At 38.8% G+C, this 7,247-nt stretch overlaps 1 protein-coding gene across 1 annotated transcript in view; it reads left to right on the top strand.

The window, feature by feature from the left end:
- The first annotated feature begins 602 nt into the window (after positions 1-602).
- Positions 603-7,247, top strand: part of tead1a (TEA domain family member 1a) — a 40,218-nt gene continuing 33,573 nt past the window's right edge. Inside the window, exon 1 of the mRNA XM_063875402.1 lies at positions 603-784. The gene's annotated coding sequence lies outside the window, so the exon portion shown is untranslated. The remainder of the gene's footprint in view (positions 785-7,247) is intronic.

The following is a 7,247-nucleotide window of genomic DNA, read 5'->3' as shown; positions in this document are numbered from 1 at the left end:
TAACTTTGTACTTTAAAAAAAAGATAACTATGATTAGCTTTTGTAATACCAATTAAGGCTAATGGAACTGAGCAAGTGTCCATTTCATTGCTTATTAATTAAACCTTTAATCTTAGGAACAAAAGGTTTAGGTTTAAATTAATGTTTTACAAAAAAATATCTAACTTTATTTTTTTTTTGCGTAATTTGTAGGACTGACTTTGTCCTGAATTGTATGTGTCTGCAATACAAAGTTCGAAATGTAACTCTCACAAAGATCTGGTGACTGTATTTTTCAGTACAGCCTGTTTGATTCGTTGTCAGCTGCTCGACCATGCACAGCAGACCTTGTTTTTTTACATTTTTTTATCTCAACCCATTCTCCTCCTCCTTTGAATAGAGTTTGGGCGCTCCACTCTTTTCTTTTGTTGTTGAACGCAGCCCATACAGTCCGGCCCCTTCCCCTTCCCCCTCGCTCTCTTTCTTTTTCTTTTTTTTTTCTCCACCCATCCTCCCATCTCTCACTCACTCTATTTCATCCATCCAGGGAGGGTGACGCCAGCCCCTCTCACCCCGCCCCGTTCAACTCAGTCCACTGCGTTCATTTCATTCCTGCTCCCATTCCGCGCATATTTCGCATCCTTGGAGAGACGCTGCGCATTTTACGCACTCAGCGCGCCCGATTATTCATCAAACCAAAACCGTGAGGACACTCTGGAGTTTGCAGAGGGCTTCCCGATGCTCTTGCGACTCCAATCCGTGAGAAAGTGTGGGAATTAATCCATAAAGCGGCGTATGAATCGAGGTAAGTTCCCTAGGAGGAGTCCCCCCTTCAGCCTGCGCGTCGGTCGGAAATCCCTCGGACGTTTCGCTTGTTTCTTAAACCCTGAAGTGATCACTGAAGCTGAAATTCAAATAATTTAACCGAAATCGACACGCTTTACCTTCTAATAGATGTTAAACAAGTCTAACAAGCTTATTAATGCGTTATCGTGTGAGCTTCAGAGCGAGGGGTTGTCGCTTTAACTCCAGTTTATCCCCTTTTCCCGACACCAAAAACCTTATTTTTCTCCTAAATGAATGCTGTGAGGTTTTTCTCCATCAGTTAGGTTACTGGTTTGACCGACACGTAACGGGAAACAGATGAAAACATGTTCTCAGCAGCGCAGGGAGGAAGCTTAACAAAGCTGGGAGTGAATGGGAGACTTGTTGCATCGGCGGGGTTTTTCTCTTTTCCCAGCAGAGGCAGGCCCCAGTCACAGGAACAGGCCACAGGCTGATAACGTGCACACAGCCAGTGTTTACCAAAAGGACCGAGCACATTATAAGCTCAATGAGAACACGATCAGACAGGATGCTGCTGGATTTGCTCCCAAATGAATCACTGACTGACCTCTTCCTCTATAAGAAAAAATATGAAAGATATATAAATCATTTGATAAGCCTAATCTGAGTTTTTCTCCACCTTTTTCATCTTTAATGTGTAATGTATAACATGTACAGTTTGTAGACTTAGCTATTTGGATCATTTATTGCCATTCTGAAATATAATTTAGATTTCTGAGCTTGTTTATTTATACACCTGTTTACATTTTATATGTATTTGGTGTCTGTTTGCGTGGCATCTTTTTTTTTTAAAGACCTTAAACTTCTATAAACGCCCCAGCAGTAGCCTATAATATGTTTTTGATATGTATATATATATATATATATATATATATATATATATATATATATTATTTCAATTGACTACAGGTTACGTCTTATATGTTTTAGATGTCTGTTGGTGCTGGTGATTTTGAAAAGACCCTAAAATTCTTAAAATCCCCAGTAGTAGCCTTTTTCCAGATACCTCAAATATTTAAAAATCCCCCACAGTGGCCTATAATATGTTTTGAATATATATATTTTTTCTATCGATTCCCGGTTACATCTCATATGTGTTTGGTGAATTTTGAAAAAGAGCTTTTTAAATCCCTCAACAGTAGCCTCTAACATGATTCACATTTCTAATTTAGCTTTTTCCATTGATTCCAGGTAACATCCTGTATGTTTTAAGTGACTGGTAAATGCTACAGCTTTTAAACCCCCCGCAGTATCTTATAATAACCCCATATGGACTTATACTGTGTATTTCCTTTTAAATATGGATTAAAGCACTGCTCTTATTGCCAGAGATGTGTGGTGATGCAGGCCAAACCACAATGTAATTATTAGAGAAGATGACAGACTGTAGGATGAAACACACTCGCTGCTTTACTTCTGTAACAGTAATCAATCTGTCAGATGAGGGGAGGGGTGCGCTGGATGAAAGGATTTAAACTAAGAGTAGTTTTGTTTCCTTTTAATAGAGTACGTATGGATGAATATGGTTGTAAAATGGGGATTTTTTTGTTTGTTTTATTAATAAGATGAAGTTAGATTATTACACTCAAGTGAATTTAAGACTGTTAGTCGTCAATGTTATATTCAGGCTACTTTCCCAATTGACACATTGTTTTAATGTTTCATTCTGCCTATTATAGCCTTATTGCTCAAAGCAATGTCCTTAAATATTATTCAAACACGATTCCATTCTACAAGAAATGCTATGCATTTAAGATAGAAAAGACCTTAAACAGACTTAAAAATAGCCAAAAAATGAAAACATATCTTTCTTTTTTTTGTGTTTTTGTTAAATTTAAGATAAGATAAATCTTTATGATTCCCATAGGGGGAAAAAGGTGCTCATAAAACAACTGCATGTTTATATAGTTTATAGAGCGAGTTTTGTGTCACCTGTGGCAGCTAAAATATGAAATATTGTGAGATGATTTACACCACCAGTTATATATATGATGTCATTTCTCATTAAAATATGGATGTCAAAAAGAGAGAAAAATCACTGTGGGATTTTAAAAACCTTCTTAAAATCTTGATTTTTGGGCACATTCGAAATTAAGTTTTGCTATTTTGTCTTATTAACTATTTCTAAATGATACAACAGGCAGTCCGGAAAGTGTAACAGAGGAACGGGATGCATTTGTGTGTGTGTGTGTGTGTGTGTGTGTGTGTGTGTGTGTGTGTGTGTGTGTGTGTGTGTGTGTGTGTGTGTGTGTGTGTGTGTGTGTGTGTGTGTGTGTGTGTGTGTGTGTGTGTGTGTGTTTGTGTGTCATTGTCTTTGCTGTGTCTAGGCCTGCAAGTGTACAAAGCTTTATCAGTCACCCTGGGCAAACAGCCCCCCGCCGTCCCTCCACTTTCCTCCCCTCTCCCCCCCACCTCCCTCTCCAGTCCGTTGACATCTGTTTTGAGTGCTCCGTGCACCTGTAGAGACTGGCGAAGTGTGTATGTGTGTGTGTGTGTGCAAGAGAGAAAGGAGGAGGAGGAGGGCAAATGGAGGCACAGAATGCAAATCCAGGCGTTTGTTCTGGGCCTAAGCAACGCAGACCAGCTGACTAACGACCATTTGGTGTGTGTGTGTGTGTGAGTGTGTGTGTGTGTGTGCACATTTGTGTGTGTGTGTTTGCCTCTTGCTGTCCAGGCCAGGCAGGCCTATTGTTGCAGCAGCAACAGGCGTCGGTGGATGAGGACGCACCATATGGCCTCTGTGTGCTTTAGCCTCCACCGCTGTGTACGTGCACATTTCTGAGTGTGTGTTCACGCACTTCACCAATGCTGGCACAATATGGTGGAGCTGCGTCCTCCGCATTGTTTTATCTGTCGTAATATTTGTAGACGAAATCCGACACACAGATTTCTATGGAACCCGGATTAGGAAGAGTAATCTTCTTGGCATGAAATGCTGTCTTGTGATGCTCACACTTAGTTGTTTTTTATTCGATTATTTTATCTTAAGCTGTTAAAAATGTGAATTGTCAGTTTGACGGTTGGATAAATCAACAGGTGATTCAGGGAAATTACGTAATACTCCTGGCTGTGAAGACATCTGTGTTGTTTTGCCATTACGGAGGTGTCAATTGGACAATTTTATATTTAAAAAAATGTATCTAATTAGTTTAAAGCTAATTAAACGTACAGTGTCCCTACACTCTTGTTATCACTGTTTTTTCTAATCTTTTCCTTATAATTAAAGTATCCGTGTGTTGTGTTAAGGTCAGGCATCTAGCAATATAAATAAGGATTAATGTGGTCACTTCTTTCTTATTAGAGCCTCAATGATGATAGTGTGTGGGGGGGTGAGAGAGGGGGTCAGTTAGGAGAAGGAGGAGGAGGAGGCTGGGGCGGGGTGCAATGGGGGTAGGTGGGGAAAGGGGTGGTGGGGGGTCATGCTTTGTTTAGGAGATGTGGGAACAATGGGCAACCTACTGGGTGAGGGTGTGGGGGAGTTGGGGTGCAGGGGGGGCAGCTTTCTGGCTGCAGGAGCCTGTGCTGGCTTGTCTGCCTGGGCTCCCCGTCTCTCCTCTTCGTCCCTAACAGCACGTCTGTCTCTCTAACGACCAAAAACACTTGTATGTATCTTCTTTTTTTATATATTAACTTCATTTTATTCAGAGACAGTTAACAAGTAAATAATTGACATAAAATATGTGAAATAAAACACCCCAATAAAATATCCTAAGCTTTAGAATAGGGGCCCATAAACTGAAGAGAAAGTAGTTACATTATATTTTACTAACACAGCAGGAGAGTATTTATGTACCATAAGGAAACATTACAAGCCAAAAAAGAACACTAACCCTAACCAAATACCCTAAAACTATCCAACCCCAAATAGTCCCAAAATATCATCTGTCTAATATAAATACGTCAGATATATTAAACATATAAAATGGGGGAAAATGGTTCACATTTAATGCATTTCAGAGAAGAGTTGTTAAGAAGAACCCCACTAGTTAGTGTATTCAAGCTTTGACATATTTTTTATAGGAGCTGTTCTTGCCTGAACCTTTGTAAAGACTTCTTAAAGATAAGATACATAATAAAGCTTTTACTATTAAGTTGAGGTTTTTTTTAGCCTTTATAAGAAGTTTTTCCTAATCTTATATGTATTTAAGGGAAAATAAGATAGGATACACACGGTCGGTGTCGTAGAGCATATTTACTACATTATGCGTCAGACAGGCATTGTTAAATATATATGTTTTTTTATATGCTGGATGTTTACAATATATATTTTTTAGATGCTATGTGTGACAGAATATGTTGCTATCCACATATTTTGGTAATACTGTACAGGTGATACTGCAACAACAATTTTGTGGGATATTAATCTATGATACATTACGAGTTGTGTAAATAGATTGAAAATAACAACCCTAATGGGACTAAATCAACATTTGCAAAGCAGGATCTAAACATATGTTGCGTTTATTAGCTGCCTATACACATTGTTACACAGAGTTTTATAAAAGCTAAGGTGCAACAGTGTTTACCCAAGTGCAGAGGCACACACACAGCATATATTCACTTATATGTACAGTATACATATGTGGTGTGTTTGGGTGACTAAACTGTAGTATCAAAAGGAGAGAATTAATTTCCACCCCAGGAACCGTACCCTTGATTTTGATAGGACAGAAAACTCATTAAGACTGTATTCTTGTTATCTGCTTTAGCCTTAGCATTAGCATAAACATGGATTCAGCACCAAGCAGATAAATGGAAGGGAGCAGCTTTCCCACCGTGGGAAGTCTGAGTCAGCCTCCCCCTTCCTGTCCTCAGCAGGAAGCAAGCTGGAAGTCTACATTTCTACTACTGCTGTTTACTTTCCCGGTTGGAGGGATTGACACGTATAACACTTTGCAGAGTGGGACAACAGCTTAGTCTGCTCCTGATACTCTCACAGGGGAAATGTTTACCTGCTGTTGTTCTTACAACTTCAGTTGTTGTCTTCAACAGGTTTACAGTGATTTTCTTTTTCAAACTGACACTTGTTTGTTCTGTAGTGTAAAGTCTCGAGACTCTGAAGATAGTTGTTATTCAGAATTGGCTAAATAATGGCTTTGTTAAAACCAAAACATTTTTATAGAATGAAAGATTTTACAGGCTCTATTTTCCTTGAGCCTTTCACATTTCTTGGTATTTTGCTGACACCGATTTGCCTTTTCATTCTTCAAATGCTTTTAGCACCTGTGCGGGACGGCAGTAGATTTTCACATGTTCATCTTTTTTCCATTAGCCAGTCTTACAAAAAAAGTAGAATCCTTCATATCTAACAAAATACACACTTGTTCAATTAATTATACCCCGAGTTGTTCTTGCTACAGCCTTTTTTTGTCTGTATGACCTGTAGCAGCTAGCTAGTTAGCGTATGCTTAGCTAACTCCTGCCAGTTTGCTGTCTTAACTGCCCTTTACTTATTCACTATTTATTCTATGAAGTACCATTTACAAACAGTTAAGAAACCACATTGGCTGCTGTGTAGCTTAAGAGATATTGTGTCATTTGAAGTATAAATTTGAGTGCAAACAAATCTGTGTGTAGGTTGTTTTTCATGTGGAAACTGTACACTTTTGGGTGAAAGTCTGCAACTAACTGTGTTTTTCCTCAAACATTTTTTAGGCTTTAATCCCTGTAACCCAGTTGTGTTTGTCTTAGCAACATCAGAATTATAGTACTCATAAAGCTAAGATCTAGGAACATGGCAAGATGGCTGAAATTAAGCCTGAAATGGCAAGATGTCAGATAGTTTATACATGTTGGTTTATCAAATTCATAGGAAAGAGAAAAAGACTTTCCATGGTGAACGATCTGAAATTCTTTTTTAACTACTCAATTTGACTTAGTTCTTAATTTTTATGTAAAATTAGAGAGGTTTAGATTATCCTGTTGGCCACATAGCTTTCTACAAGAACCATATCTGATTGAAAGTATGCCTAAAATCTTGAAATCTATATATTTTTAAAGCCAATTATACATCAAATTTCCTACTACAAACCCACATTAGCTGCACAGCTTCCACACTCTCTGCCTCCTAACCTGCATCGGTCTAAATAAAGCAATAGACATGTTTTAATGGACCACAGATGGAAACACAGTTCAGGGGCTAATTCATTTTGTGTGTGTGTGTGTGTGTTTGTGTGTGTGTTGAGGAGAGTATATTGTAGCTGTTAAGGATGTAATTTTGGAGCTGCATGGATAGAGTCCACTGTACTCTCCTCACATTCATGCAACCATACAGTGTCCATTTACTAGGTCTCAAACATAAATGCACACACACATAAACACACACATTTGGTTTCTGTCCCGGCACAATGCTTCTGAGTTTACACTTATTAAATGGTGTTGGTATTGCTGTAGCCTCCCCAGGCCTCTTTTTCTACCGGTGG

Source organism: Eleginops maclovinus, chromosome 2 (genome assembly GCF_036324505.1).
Source record: "Eleginops maclovinus isolate JMC-PN-2008 ecotype Puerto Natales chromosome 2, JC_Emac_rtc_rv5, whole genome shotgun sequence".
Lineage (NCBI taxonomy): Eukaryota > Metazoa > Chordata > Actinopteri > Perciformes > Eleginopidae > Eleginops > Eleginops maclovinus.
Note: the sequence above shows the minus strand (reverse complement) of the source record. Positions and strands in the feature narration are given on the sequence as shown.